Source organism: Lagopus leucura, unplaced genomic scaffold, assembly GCF_019238085.1.
Source record: "Lagopus leucura isolate 7727_CA_CO unplaced genomic scaffold, USGS_WTPT01 Super-Scaffold_100028, whole genome shotgun sequence".
Classification (NCBI taxonomy): Eukaryota; Metazoa; Chordata; class Aves; order Galliformes; family Phasianidae; genus Lagopus; species Lagopus leucura.
Genome location: NW_024962279.1, coordinates 884,810 through 901,027, shown reverse-complemented (window position 1 = coordinate 901,027; position 16,218 = coordinate 884,810). Strand labels below are relative to the sequence as shown.

At 37.6% G+C, this 16,218-nt stretch overlaps 1 protein-coding gene across 3 annotated transcripts in view; it reads left to right on the top strand.

The window, feature by feature from the left end:
- FHIT (fragile histidine triad diadenosine triphosphatase) overlaps positions 1 to 16,218 on the top strand; it is a 508,608-nt gene that overhangs the window by 112,742 nt on the left and 379,648 nt on the right. Inside the window, exon 1 of one of the 3 annotated variants that reach the window (XM_042880940.1) lies at positions 14,414 to 14,463. The exons of the other annotated variants lie outside the window; for them this stretch is intronic. The gene's annotated coding sequence lies outside the window, so the exon portion shown is untranslated. Of the gene's footprint in view, positions 1 to 14,413; positions 14,464 to 16,218 lie in introns of those variants that run through there. 3 annotated transcript variants of the gene reach the window in all.

Below are 16,218 nucleotides of genomic sequence, written 5' to 3'. Positions count from 1 at the left end.
TGGCCGTGTCATCTCTTACTCTTTGGCCGCTGCTTTTTAGTCCATCTCTTAATGCTGTGTTAGATTGCAAATTCTTTTTCTGGAGTTCATGCTGAAGTTGCTGTCTAGCATTCCTGATTTGGCTAGGACCTTAATTTGGTGTAATTCCACATCTTAATGAAAAGAGCATAAAGAAAGTGGGGGTGGGAGGCGGGGGGAGTGTATAAGTGTGTAAGAAACATCACTTTGCACAGAGAGACAGAGTAATATATGGTGGTAGTAGTGGCAGCTGAATCTTTAGGAAATTTGGAACTGTATTTTGTGGAGTTTGTTGGGAATCTAATCTTGAGAAAGAGCACTGGAGATGAAATGCCACTGCTGCCTGAGCTAGTTGATACAACTCCCCAAGGATTAATTAATTTTTCTGGTACGGATGGTGAGTAAGTGTACCCAGCAGTAATTTGGTAGCTGGTGAGTTGATGGTGTTCCAAACAATGTGGATGGGTAACCATCTGCCTTCTTTACTTCCATTTCAACATGCTTTGCCCGGTTAAAACAAAAACAAAAAAAAACAAACAAACAAACAAAAAAAACCATTGGAAGAGGAGACTGAAGGGAGAAAGCCAAACATTTGCTTTCTTATTTACAAAGCAAAACAGTTGTTACTGAGGACTGTTTGTGCTATAATCTGTCTTTTAAATTTAGTTTTATACCCGATTGCAAATAAAGGCATGTAAAATTACCAACGGCCAACCTTTCAACAGTCATCCTAAGATCTCCAAGTTAAAATTTGAAAGTAAATATAAAGTATTGTTTTTCTCCTTGCGGTGCCAGACTTTTTTGGGAGTGAGAGAAGAGACTGCAGAGCAAGTTTTTTTAAAAAGTGCAGAGATAATGTTGATTAATGTGAGTTATTATGAAAGTAGTGGCCTAGCATTCATAATAGAATCAAAGGTGTAACAGAAATTAAACTTGCATTTAATTTTAATTACAAATTACCTCATTTAATCATAGTGCCCTACCATACCTGCCTCCCCAGTGGTCGTTAACATGCAATTAAAAGTACCAAAATGTTGGTGTACTTGGCATATACAGCAGAAAGATTGCTTTGAAAGCATTATTTTCCACTGGTGTCACCAGCTAGCCTGGCTTCCGCAGTCATGGGGATGAGGCCAAACAAGTTCCTCAGATGAATTCACAGTCAAATTATATCTTTCAGAAGAGCGTCTTAACTTGATTTGTTAAAAATTACTCTTCGTGGAAAATCTACTGCTCTTAGTAATTTATTCAAATATAAATTAACCTCAAGGAAAGGAAAAATATAAAGAAGAGAAACACAAAACATGCTTAATTTCTAATCTGATCTTTTTAATAGTCTTCCATCATTAACTTTTAGTCTTTATAGATTTCGAAGACCTCTGTTAGGAAACGTATGCTGCTTACAGCTGCCTTTACCCTCAAGTCAATCCTCAAGATTTCCTTCAGTAACTGGGATAGAAGGAGTTCTGCTGCCTTTTACGAAGTAATGTGTTCTAATTGATTGTATTTGTCTTTCCCCAAATGTTTTCCAACATATTTACCTGGTTAAAAAAAAAATAATATCCTGCAATAGGGCACTGTTCCATCTGTTGATGCAGCAGTGCCAAGTTCAGAAAGCAGTTTAACATCCATTTCTTTGCTTGAGATTTCCGTGTGTGTACAGCCAATGGTGGTGTTGACCTTTGCTGCAACATCTATGCGATTAATTCTCCTGACTGTCACTTCTAAGCAACTGATTCTGTGTAGTTTCCCAATATCTGAATACAAGACTATATGTCTTCTAAGCTCGATATTGAGCCCAGTCTGTATGTCTCTGCTCAGCCTTCCCAGCAGATCCATTTTCTTGCTTACTGTCAATGTCCTCCTGTGTTTTAAAGTGTTCTTCAGCAAACTTTATCTGCAGTACAGTTTATTTCAAATTACCAGTAATGTTAATGTGGTTTTAAGAGCCAAATTCTGCAGTGTTTAGCTAAAACCAGATCACTGTTATTTATGATTATTTATCAATGTCTATTACTGATTTCTTTTCACAAAAGTTCATTTTACATATTTCATGGTAAATTCATATAATTCTACTTAATGAAAACGTCATGGGCTGCTAAGTCGTTCTGTGGAAGTACTTGTATTGTTTTGAAGACACAGTATTTTCTATCAATCAAGATTTCAAATGAATTTAAGACATAAAATAAACTAGATTCCAGACAGCTAACTTGATTTGTATTAAATCCATATCGACAAGAAGAAATTGTACTTTATTTGGTCTTGTTCTTCTCATGCATTTTATGCTATAAAACTAACACTACACTACAGAAGCAATCACATTTTACGTATGTACTGCTGGTGGTGCCTCAGATAGTATAGTCAGATGGTACCAGTCAGTGTGTGGTTACTTCTGATTATAGAAATCAGTTCTTGCCCTGAATAAGCAGTTAAAACAAACTGGGCAAATAGAAAATGAGTTAACAGACTGAATTAGAAGGGGATTATTAATTGATGCCCTGCATTCATGTGAGGAATGTGGAGGAGTTATATATACTAGATAAGAATTATATTTTTCAGTTTGTGTCTCCTTTCATGTTATTCTGGAGATGAAGAAAGAATAGGATGAATCTCAGATATTCTTGAGTGGAATGAGTGTATCCATTTATGATTCACTGTTTTCTTCTTCAAGTCTGGTGAACTTTATGATACAAAAATCAAAAATCTAAGTAAAATAATAGTCTTACATCCAGGGGAGCCATACAGTCGGCTGCAGAGAGAGGCTATAACTTATCTCAAATAGTAAAATAAATTATGAGTAATTTACCTAGTTTAACTTTGTATAACCAAAATGGCACTAAATTACATCAGAAGATACTAGATCTACAATATTGATGGATAAATGGTATTTCTTAGATCCTGTCTGTTGATTACAGTGTGATCAGAATTTTCCCTTGCTGTTAGTAGGAATTTGGATTACGCCTTTAGTGAATGACACTGAAATATAGATGTTTACTTATGAACAGTGTTGATCTGAGAAATAATTAAGTATTGCAATACTTACATCTAGTACATCCAGTAATTGTTTCCAAATACATATGGCGCTTAGGCATACCTGGTTATTTACATACTATTTATTCAACAGTCATATTTTAAATGCCTTTACATGTAAACCGCTGCTGAGGTTTGATTGCTGATTTGAGATAATACTTCACTTGTGTTTGGAAAATAAATTCCTCAGGGGAAATCAATATTTGTCATGTCAGATTCCATACCTGTTGAGGGAAAGGGTTGCCTCTGGGGAAGAGCTGATCGTTCATATGCTACTGTATTAGCAAGATCTATTTGCAGAATAAAGGATGGCTCAGTCCAGATCCATCTATCATCCTGCACTCTCCTGTCTTTTCCCTGAATGCTCTGCATGAGGGTGGGTAAATTCTGCATTCTGAACATGAGTTGTAGCTTCTGGTGCCTTGGCTTGTTTTCTACGTGCCCAATGAATGTTTGAGTATTAGTCTGTTTATGTTTGGCGGGGTTTGGGAATAGAAATATAGGTAAGAAAAAAGGGGGAGTGTAACCAGCTTGGGGGATGTGCTCTGCTGAGTTTTCTCTAGTGTAGAAACAGTGACAATATCTCTGCAGTAGAGCTGCCTCTTTCAGCTGCCTCAGCTGTTGGGTCCAGGCGTGTATGTGTGTGCATCCACTGTTTATAAATAAAAAAAAGAAATACTAATAACGTGCTCTGATTTTTGTCTTCAGAACTCTCCCATAAATTCATGTCCTCCAAATAATTCATATTTCTTCATTAAATAAACTTTATTATTTATTAAATTAAAAAATCCCCATTAAATATACATATTTCTTCATTAAATAAAAAGCAGTTTTGCAAACTTTAGCCAGACTTTTTTAATAGATGTGTGTAGAGTGGGAATACAAATTTGCAGTTCCCAATGATACTGTTCCCATCCAACTGAAGAGGATGGGCACCAGCATGGATTTCCCTCGCTGTGCCTTTCTGAATGGGCTCCCTCCTGGTGCCATTGTTGGGATCTTTGGTCCTGTTTGTCTCTGTGCACAGGACTGCCAGAAGGGAAGTGTGGCTGCATAGCAGAAATAGCTGCTCCTTGCACTAGTTTTGGGTTTCAAAGATCACTTCTCAAGAGAAGCAAGAATAGCTTCAGGGACTTCCTGTCCCTGGAAGATGATGCGACTCTTTCCTCTTAGCTCTCAGATCCCAGATTGCTAATTTTGCAGAGTAGTTTCTTTATCTGTAATGCAAAGATTCCAAAAGTGCACTTCCCTACAAATGTCCAGGGCACAGGTATAAACAGGAAAGCTACTTCTGGGGATGTAGTGTGCTTTGCATTCTGCTGAGATATAGGTAGAAGTGAGCATTCGGTGTAAACTATTCAAATGTTGGAATGCAGATTAGCCATTGCTATAGCAACCTGTAAAGTCTTCAGTTAAAACAATGGATTACAAAATCAGTCCTACATCTTAAAGGATATTAAGGAATTTGAAGAATGAAGCTTCAGGCTTTAAAGTTACCACACTGATCAATCATAGCCTGGAACTTACCTGCTGAATGTAGAACAGAGGTATTTTTCTTTATGTTGCTATCTAATTGTTTATCTTTACATGTAGTGAAACGCGTTAAAAGTGTTTTATGTGCAGGCAAAAAGCAACAACAAAATATCCAAGTGTTTCTGCTGCTTTCAGGAAATGTTCAGCTTTGTCGGTTTCTTTGCTTTTAATGCTATGCCAATAAGAAGCTGGAAAGTGAATTTGTGTTATTTACTTGTGGAGCAGATCTGAAGGGAGTGTATGGAGAGCGTGTGGAGTTTCTGGAAGGGAGAAGCTTCATTCGACTACTGTAATTCAAAGTTAATGACCACGTTTTAAAATAAAAATCATTAGTTGAGATTAATACTAAAGAACCTGGATTAACTCAGGCTAGGTTGTTAGTACAGTTGCTTTAGAGAGCACAAGAACAAGGTTTATTTGCTAACACCTATAGAGCATACTGCTCCATAAGGCTCGTGAAGCCATCATCCTCTGTGCTCAAGTCTGTGAGGCCGTGCCTTGAGTGCTGTGTTCAATGTTGGTTCCTCACTCCAAGACATCAACACTCTGGAAGCAGAGTTCCTGCAGCCATGGAGGAACTCTCCGTGTTTCTATGGATCATAACCTTGAAATGCATTGTTCGGTTTAAGACAACAAATTTGAGATGTCAATGTTTCTGTACTGCTCTTTTTTTTTTTTTTTTTTTTTTCAATGCAGTGTTCATATGCTCGTGTTTTGTTGCTGTTTGCTTAAATTGGTTTCTTAGTGAATAAGTACCTCTTCAGCAGAGAGGGAAAATGAGAAAGCTTTCTGTGGATTTTTTTCTTTACTTTTTTTCCCCCTGAAAGCTCATAAAGTGAGAAATGCATGTGCTTTATATTAATTCTGTGATTAAATTGTAGGCTTTACAGTTTGTTTGCTAGAAAATGTGAAATCATTTAAAAGACTTCTGGTTTCTGGATGAATTTTTAGCTGCTATGGCTTAGGTTTCTCAGCTACATTTTTCCCCTTTGCCATGAAAAGAAATTGTGTGACCCTGTACTTCAGTATATTCTAACAGATTTTAAATGAACCTTTTCTAAATTAGTAAAAGAAAATTAGAAAATTTCCAGGGGAATCCAGGGGAATCCCTTGCTAGATAGCACATCTGTCAGTGCATTTCAAGCTGTAGTAGTTTTCATCAGCTTCCATCAGCAGTTTTGTTCAAAACTCAAATTGTTTGCTAAGGGCAAACACAATTATTTTAGAGCGTATCTCAAACTTTGGTCAAGTACCAAATATTTTACTGCTACAAAAGTAATGTCCCAAACTTATATCAACAATGAACTAGTTAAATAAAAGAAAAATAGCAGAAGCGTCTGAAATGATGCACAGTAGTGTGAAAATCTCCTGAGGCATTCTGTAAGCAAAGTGAAACAGAGATGACTACACCTTCAAGTATTGATAGTAGGCAGAGATGTTTGTCTTCATCACTAGATGACAATGTGCCATATCGTTATGTAAATTTGAGTTTACTCCTAATTAAATATTTAAAAATTGTTATCTTTTTGTTGCCCTTTTGAGAAGATGGAATATTCTAGGTACAATGTCTTATGGTTTGATATTACTATAAACATTGCTTTCTATGTGTAAAATCTGTTGACAAAGTGTAGTAAAACACTGTTGACTTGAACAAATAATGTCTTCCAAGTACTCCCTGAAGACAGATATCTTAGCTGGAATATAATAGATTTCACTTTCCTTGATCTAGTAGGTGGTCAAGGCAATTGATAATTTTACACAGATTAGATTAAATGTGAATGTTATTTTCTTACTTATTTGTTTTGTTAATTATTAAAGAGTTGGGCAATTCGTCTCTGAGAAATCTATTTTTTCACTTTTTTTTTTCTTTCAAATGATCAGTTAGCATGTGATCACTTTCGAGTGATGGTATAGCCACAAATTTTATTGTAATTTGAAGCATGTGATGCTGTCTGAGAGCTTGAGTATTCTTTGAGCTGAAACAGGTAGGATATGGTTCTGGTCTTCTGTTGCTGGGTGTTACTCTTGCATTTGATGAACAATTCGTATGTCATCGAAAAGAAATCAGGACTAGAAGCTCTCCGGCTTCTTAGAGTTTACTACCACGAGTCTGATGGTGGGACTGTTAGCATGGAGCATTTTGGTAAGTTCCACCCCACTGTTGGCAGGGGGTGTTGCAGTGGTACCCAACACTCCCACAAGGTGCAGAAGGGCTTTCTGGGGAGAGGAAGGTACTGGAGAGCATCCGGGGCAATGCTGTTTCTCTCTGGCTCTCATGCATGCCTCTGGTTTAATTTCTGCCTATTTTCACAGGAGCAAGCAAAGGGAACGTGTCAGTTGGTGTTACTGTTGAAGTTAGAAATGGAATGCCTGTGATAAAAATTAAAAGGACAGTCATCCAATACATTCTCCCCTTCCCAGTCTCGTATGGTATTACGTAGTACATGCTAAAAGAAGCAGTGCTTGGACTGTTCTGCAGAGAGAAGGCTTGGAAGGAGCCCTGCTGAATTTACTAAGCCTCGCCAAGCTCAGTATTTTATTTCTCTAATGGAAATCTTTTTAACCAGCTTTTGTTCATTACCAGTTGTGCACGGAAATCAGAGAGCTTTGCAATGAGATCATAATTCATTCTTTGTGTATAAATGTTAAGCATACAAACTGTGTGGAAGGAGTATGATTAATAATGCAAAAGGGAACAGTCAGAAGAGGATGTGAGCATTAAGGTTGGCATTGCAACCTAAATTCAGCTTCTTCTCTGCATGTGCATTATGAGAAAGTCTTGTATGAACACTTAATACTTTTTCCAGAAGACCTCTTCCTTACTCAGTGCACGTGATGGACAGTCCTGTTAATGAGTGGCTATTAACGATGTTGTTTTATCCTCACTGTTTGATGTGTGGCCTTGAGCATTATTTACAGCACATCATTCAGGCCCTGCTCAGACATCAGAATTATTAATTTCCTCATACACTTTTCTATGCTGCTCATCACTACAGTATCCAAGTGCTTCACAGGTTTTAAATTAAATTTATCTCCACAAAGCCCCAGTGAGGGAAATGGTATTATCTCTGTTTTACAGATGGGGAACTGACAGAGATTAAGGTCAGAAAAATTCACCAAATTTGGATGCGCGTTTTAAGACTTAAGTTTGGATTTATGGTGCACTTCAGATTGCACAGTGCTTACTGTGTTCAGCTTCAGGTGTATTTTCCTTGTGTCTAGAAATCTACCCCAGCATCCCCAGTGTAAACTGAAGATTGACGTGGCATTGTTGATTGTTAATAGGAAGTGTGTATTTCATATCTTGTGTAGCATCACAGAGTAACTCAGCCTTTTCTGAAAGTGATGAAACATCAGAGTCATCTGCAGAGCAGGACAGGCAGTGGCTCCTGGGGAAAAAATCCTGTAGGATTTTAATATTGGTCTGTTTCTTAATGTTTGCACATGAGTTGGGGTTACACAAGCCGTCTGAGTTCTCATACTTTTTGCTTGGTTTTTGCACTGTAGAAAGATTAATTGGGAATATTGAAATCTGTGATCCAGGTAATTTGGTGAACAGTTATTGAGAAACCACATTCCGTAAAACTTACCTGCTTTTTTTTTCTAGTGTATATATTCAGGGGGTCCTTCCAAATGTACTTTGATTCATATTCATAGTATATTTGGATTTCTTTCCTCTCTGAAGGGGTTTTACATCCCAAAAGATTCAAGAGTGGATCCAGCAAAATGATATTCCTTTCTTTAGGAAAAATTTAGTTGGCAGCTTGTATGTGTTGCTTCCTCATTTTAGATAGAAAACATGTTTACATGGTTCAGTAAGTGTTTTCGCCTGTATTGTCTGGGTTGGCAATTTGCTTTACACCAGCTCTTGTTTTAGGCTTGCTGGCTGCTGAAAAAGTAGGAGAGATCGTTGAAGATAAGGTTGCAGTCCTTTACAGTCTCTCAATACCAGGTAGTATGGATTTGACCCAAGGCTAAATATTAGTGATCTGGGAGCTAACTTCAGAGGATTTGAATTTGATTAGATTGACAAGGAAAAAAAGATTTTCCTTTATCCCTTTCTGGCAATCTGTGCTCTGTAAAGACTCTCTGCTTTGTTTTCCCATTTGTAATATATCTATATACTTTTCAAAAGTTCTTTGAAATCTTTGGCTGATTAGAGGAGTGAAATGTTTCTTTCCAGCAGAGCAATGGCTATGTGTGTAGCAATTGCTGGACTAGTTAGAAAAGCCGTTTCTTTAAATGCCTATTTGGCATTAGCCTACGTGTCACTTATTATTAGACTTCATTCACCCTGCTGTGTCAAGTGTACAGATTTTGTGAAATGGGAAGGCTAGGATATGTAGGAAGTCCGGATGTTTTGTCATGTCTGGGAAATGCCAATCAGTTTCTTGCAACAAGAGAAAATGAATTTTTCAGTAGGTTCAGTCTCATGTTTAAGTCTGTAACCACTTCTTGCTACTGGGAAAAAATAAAAGTTATTGAGAACTTGGCTTTACTGAATAGAATCACCTACTGGGTAGCTTGTGTAGTCCGTACAGATCATGGAAATGATCTTTTAAATAATAAAGGCAATGCAAATTAAATCCATTATTTAAGAGGTGCAGTGGTAGTCCAAATCCTTCATTAGAAATAACCAATTTATGCCCACTTTCTGTAAAATATTTGATCTTGATACTCAAGCAGTCAGGGCTGTATTGGAAAGCTGTGGAAATGAGCTGGCGGTCTCTTTTTGAGTTATCTGTCCAGAAGAAACCAGTGCAGTCTGAGAAATTCACAAATAAATCAAAGCTTCAGCTTTGACAAATGTCAGCCAAATTCTTGGACCTACTGAGGGACCTCTGGCACAGCTCTCTGCCAGTTTGCAGAGCTTCAGCCTAGACATTCATCCTGCAGATTGTAGATTAAGATTTAATCATGTCTATAGATTTCTAATTACTCATGAATATCTTATTAGAAAGCCTTGCTGGCAAGGAACTCCAAAGCACTTTCAGTAGATTATACAGAAATTTGTTCCCGAATTAGTTGCAGAGCAGTCATCTGGCACCCAGCTCTTCTTTAAAATGTTATCAAGTTTACTGACAAATGAGAACATAATACTGTCTCAGTTATTTAAGTTCATCGTGTGACCATAAATATTTTGTGTTGCTTTTCTTTCTTTAGTCTTGAAAAGTTAAGAAGTGTAACACTTAAACGTTTTTGATCATGTCTGTAGTGATCTGGAGTTGGAAGGGAAGGCAGAAATGCAGCAAAAACATATAAAATTATTTGCCTGGTTGTAGCTTCATTACGTGACTCATGCAATTCTGTACAGAGAAAGTTGGTCCAGGAATAATCACTGAGAATGCCTAAAAGGAAACAAATTCAGGAACCTTAGGGTACTTATAGGCAGACTCAATTGCATGCTTTTCTGGATATTTGGAAACTGTAAATAAAAAGCAAGCTGGAGAATGGTGTGCATGGAGTTACAGTTCTAATTAGTAAATACTGTGACATAATTATGATATAAGACCATAAATATCCTCATAATAAAGTGATTTCAGGTGGACACGTTGAAATATAAAATATTTTGGGAGATGCATGTGACAGCAATTGCTGTTTCAGTGGTAGCATAGTTTTCATCATCTTGCTCTAAATAAGGTACTGTTGCTTGAAGGGGTTGCACAGCTCCTATTTTATATCTCCATTCTCCATTATTTCAGTTTGAGAGCCCAAGTTTCACAGTTGCTGTATTGGGTAACCATACTGTGGCCTATAGTTGTTTGTGGATAGATAACCTGTAGTTACTATGTATACAAAAAGCACGAATTGTGGAAAATCAGAGAAAACACAGGCAAAGAGAGAAAGCAAAACCTAGGGAAATGTACTGCCTCTTTCTCAGACTAATTCCTTTACCTACAACCACCCTTCTTCACAGCAGTTCACTAAATACAGACTACAGTCTGTATTTTTGAAAGATTTGCAAGCTGTTTGCTATGTTTACAGCAATTTCTTCTATTCTCTTTCTACTGTTGTTTGCATGCAGTTTGCAATCCTAGTGGTTTAAATGAAGCAGAAATAGTAAGGAAGCCATGCACATTTGCATTTTGCTTGTGAATGTTGTATAAACCTTTAGAAAAGAATTCAACAGTTCATCTTTTAATTGTGTAGTGTATAATCAGTTATGTGTGTGTGCCATGGTAATAGTTATAGAATTAGACTGTACATTTAGAACAGTCTGTTTTTCTGTTGCACATCCTTCTCCTACTCATTGAGGTGGGAGTGCCTTTATCCTCCCAGCTGTTACACACAGGGTTTGGCAGCAGGCAGCATGCACCTCTGGGCTGGCTACTCATCACCTGCAAAACCTGCATTAACCACAGCACTGCTGTCACTCACCTGACTGGGATGCTGTAAAAGGCAATGGAGAAGGACTTATTTTAGTGGGGGGAACAAAGAGACTTACGGCAAAAAGAGCGACATAAATCCTTTGAAACAAGACTTTATTAATTCCAGTGTATATGGAATAACATGGTTTAAATGGCTTTATTTTGGAATGCATGTGCATATATAAGATAATAAAGTAAAGGGTAGTGGGGTATCTTAAAGATTCCAACATCTAGCATTAAATGCAGATGCACCACACATAAATGTAAAGAGCCCATTATCTAGTTTTAGCTATATATAAATATAAATCTGGCAATGCGTTTTCATTAAATGACTCTTCATCTGTATTCCTGAGAAACTGTTAAATGAAGTACAGTGCCTGCCCTTTCCTCTAAATGTTTGTATTGGGTTTATTAATTCAATAAGATAAAAAGCTTGAAGAGACCCTTGGACATTGCAGGAACTGTCTGTTTATGATGCTGTTAGTGTTGCTGGGACTGTGCTGAGCTCAGGGTTGGGTGCTGCTTGGTCAGTCAGCCTTGCAGGTATTCTTAGGTCCCCTGGTGTAATACAAAAGCTACAAACAGGCAGTTGGAGATGAGGGGGAGGAAGGGGCAGTTCTTATAGAGGTCATGGTCACACCCCCGAAAAATCTGCTCTAGCAGTACTAGAGCTTGCAAGTGCATCACTGTGAGGCCAACAGTATGAGAGCAGAATGGAAAAACACAGCCCCAAAGGACTTGGAAAAAGTTCTGCTGCAGCTTGGGTGAAAAGGAACAGAGCTGTGAGTGGAAGGCATGCTATGGGATTGCAAATGGATGGTCTTTAGCATCATATATATTATGGTGCTTTGGTAGTATGCAACAGACCACAGTTTATTTTCATCTTACATGTAGATAATTTAGCTTGATTGACCATGCTGAGAAAATGGCAATGTATTTAAAAAGCAATAATTTTGATGTTTTCTTTGCTGCTAGATTAAGCAGGTGAAGCCACATGTAGTGGATTCAGGTCCATCATAATCTGCGTATGACGTGAGAAATCAGTACTTGTCAACACCAGGACTGGCTGCATGCATCACATTTAATGGGCTTTCTGTTTGGTAGCTTCTGTGGGTGGTGAAAATGGAAAATAATCATTCAAGCTTCTTCTTTCAGTGCTATGTGTAGAGCTTTAAGTACCAACCTCACTGACAGAAATTAGGCTATGGCTGTCACCCCTTTGCTAATTTTACAATAATTCTTGTTTTTTCAGAACAGAAATAGCAGCAGAATGCTATATTTTGGCTCAAAATACATAGTTAAATCTTCTACAAGGGTAGGAGTAGAGGATGTTGAGAGATGCAGCCACTCCAGGGACAAAGGGACAGTATAAAAACAGACTAATTTCAGAATAATATGCTTTCATTTTGTTACTATTTTAAAGTAGTCTTTGATCAAAATGGCAAACTCTGACTGCTTAAAATAAGAAAATCATTGCTAGTGCCAAGTAATACTCTGAGTTACATGGATTGCATCCTCGCAAAGAGGCAGCAAGGGGAGGGAATGACTTCACAAAACAGGAAAGCATTACAAGACGAGATAGCAATTCTTCGTTGTCTGTCATTCATCCAATATAATGCAGAATTCAGGTGTGTAAGTACAGACAGCCCATTCCACACAATCAAACTTTGGAAAAATGTCAGATATGCCTTTACTGCTGTAATTGTGGAAGATAAAGGACAGTTTAGAAAATGCCATAGAAAAATCTGAAGCTAATCTCAAGCATTATTTGTTAAAGAATTACTTTTTTCCCTTAAATAGTGTGTGGTGCAAGTTATCTTGTAGATATTTGTATAAGGCTTTTAAAATATTTTGCCCTTTTGCTGTGTTTTTACAGTGAAACTGAGTAGCAGAATACAGAGCATCAAAATTAATGAGAAGGTGACGTTAATACTGGCAAACTTTAAAATATACTCAGATTGTTTCTGAAATATTAATTTACATTAGAACAGCAACAGTGGCAATATAATTGGCTTTTTTGCTAAATGTGCACTTGAAGTAAACAGCCCATTTTGCATTGTTGTGTGTTCTGTCTTCACAACCAGATTTGTTGTTCCTTAGGACAGTGTTCATGTGATTGCTCAGTGAAAGCATCAAGCCTGGTTCCCAGCAGGCAGTGATCTCAACCCCTATCTAAGGGCAAGTAACTGTACAATACAATAAAAGGTTGTTGTGGAGTACCACCACTGCCTCTATTAAACATCCGGCTCATCTGTAAAGGCAGGAAGGCAGCCTGAAGAATGAGTGCCATCACCCCTTGTGGGCAGTAGAGTCATTTGATACGATATTGTTCTTTACTACGGAGGTGCCGTGTGAAAAGTATTCACCTATCTTGTGTATTTCACATCGATTCTGCAGCCTCCATGATTTCTAGCTCAGGTTGGATGGGACACAAAGCATCCTGATCTAGTGGAAGATATTCAGGTCTTGCCTGGACACCGACCTGTGCGACCGGTGCAGGGAACCTGCTTTGGCAGGGGGGTTGGTCTCGATGATCTCTAGAGGTCCCTTCCTACCCCCTACGATTCTGTGAAGATGTCAGTGCCCATGGTGAAGGGGATCAGAAGCAGGTGATCCTTAAAGGTCCTTTCTGACTCAAACCATTCTATGATTAGAAAAGCACAAAACAAAACTCCCAACCCCTGAAATCAAACATACTTGGAGAATTGGAGCATATGTTTAGATCTCAGAATGATGATAAATGCATGAGTAGCATTTGAATATATGGCAGTGAATCTCAACATTTTGCTTAATTTTAGCGCTCTTTTCTGGATGTGAAGTACAGTGCCAGTATAAATCTGTGGTTTGTTTTGTTTTCTAGTAGAGATTATGCAGATCTCAGATCTGCTGTGGCTGTAAAATTAGTCTACTTGCAACATTAGCCTTTGGTACTGTATTCCCACCTACAACTGCAAGAACACAGCTTGAAGGAAATTTAATTAGGAAAATGAGGCAGATGAAATAGGCAGTGTAATGTATATGTGCAATATGAGGAAGAGTAAATACACTTTTCATCTGAATAGTCAGAACAGAAACTATGTTAAACTGGCCTGAAATTTTCTTTTATCAGAAATGGATTTCTTTCATTTTCTAACATTACTACCTGATTGTCCTCCTTATTACTGGGATTAGAAAGACTACTATCATTAAAGAAGAAACATCTTTTACCAATTATATTTAGATTTTGGTTCCACCTGGCAATGACCTCCTCATTATGAGAAGAATTGAATTCCTTGGAGGAGCAGACTTAGTGAGGTGATTGCAATCAGCTGGGAAACACTGTGCATACACTATTTGCATCTCGTGACCTGCATGCCTACACCTGTGCTGCATCAATTTCTGCTTGTTTGCAGGTCATTCAGGCAATGAGCAGGTAGGATTCAGATGACTGAGAAGCTGCTCTGCTGGAAGCATTTTCCTGCCTCACTGCACTCTGGAAAATTCTCTCCTTTTTGCAGTGTACTGCTGCACAATTGTGGGTTTTTCCGTTTCACCCATTACTCATTTCCCTAATGCTTTTTTTAATATCTGTATTGATATCAACTAGAGGCAATCTTACTTTACAGAAAAAAATGCAGAGGATAACTAGGGTAGAAAGCAGCTTACGTGTGCCTAATAGATAATGAGTAATTGTTCAAGGAAAAACTCTCGTAATCTCCTAATTTGAGAGAAAAGTGCTGAGAGGTCTGCAGTATTGTATAGTGCAACCAGCACAAGTTTGAAATGCTGAATTTACTTAGTCTGAATCAAGAGAAAGACAGACACATTATTACATGGTATTATAAAGTAAGCAAATATATGTATATATCCAAAGAAGGCAGTGAAAGAAGTTAAAAATGCATGTGGTAGGTGTACAACAAATACATGGTATTGTTGATCTAAATTCTATAGTCAAATCCTGTGTATGGATCCTTTCAAAATTTGGTGAAAAAGTATTTCTTTGTTGTTACTGAAAGCATTGAAAAGATTTGTCAGCAAAAGAGCAAAACTCTTTGCCTAATAGAGCTGTGTATGTTTACTTTAGCATGTCTTGGATGTATTCATGCAGGATGTTGGCTCAACGTGTTAAAATCTTAAGAGCCATGTCTTTTATTATGTATTTATATAAATATTCTAACCAAAATGAGAAACCCTCCGTGGTGAGGTTGCTGATGGGCTGCTTTAAGAGAAAAGAGGAAGATTGATTGCAGACTCTGATAATTGCTTTTTTCAGACATCAGTATGGGATAGCAGGTGTTTCCTATGGTAAGGGATTCTTCTGGTATCTAAAGAGACTTGATTTTGTATCTTGGCAAGTTCTGAGTTTAATATCCAGTAAAGAAAACATCTTCTCAGACTCTTACTCTTCTATTAATTTATGGGAAAAATGTATTTTTGGGATGTTTTCAGGTCTTTGGAAATGGGGATGACTACACTTTCTACTTGCCCTTGGTCTCCTAGAGCACTGTGATTTTCAAAATAAAAATAGACGTGCTTCCTCAGAGAATATGTATTGCTTGAATGTACAGCCACATGATCACTTTTTGTATCTTGTACAAGGTTTTATTTTGTGATGTAATGCCTGACTAGAGCATCTCCCTAACTTATATTTAATTTAGTTAAGTTCTTTCATGGAATCAGTTGAAAAAGCCAGAATTTCCATCCAAAGGACAAACGTATTTCACTTTCCAAATTCACTTTCACAGTTTGTGCATTTGCAGCTTACTTAAGTACCTGTACCTTTAGCTGGGGCAGACACAAGGATGGGACACTAAGTAAGAATAAATATTTTAGATTAAGAGCCATGAAAATGGAATCCATACTGAGGATATCCAGCACTTTGGGTCTAGTAAGCACAATAGGCTTGCAAGAAAAAAACAGCAGCAAAGGACCCCATTTGACTCTTAATAGTGTCTTTTCCAATCGAACACAAGTATAAAACTGAATTTTCTGGTTAGTCATTTGGTTCAAGCAAGGTAGTGTTACTGCAATGCTTTTGATGTGTCTGAAGTATTGTGTCACATAAAATTCTGCATTTCTTTGTATTTTGACCTGCAGCATTTTGGATATTTCTGATTGAATTAAATACTTTAAATACTCCAGGGCTTAAGGACCTGAAATAGATACTGTGGAGGTTGCACCTTAGCTATTTAAGAAGGATTTCCATTCTCGCCAAAAGGAGAGAAAGTTTTAGTGAATGAAAATGGGAATCTTTGGCTTTCTGTATAAGAGAAAATGTTGCATGCAGCTA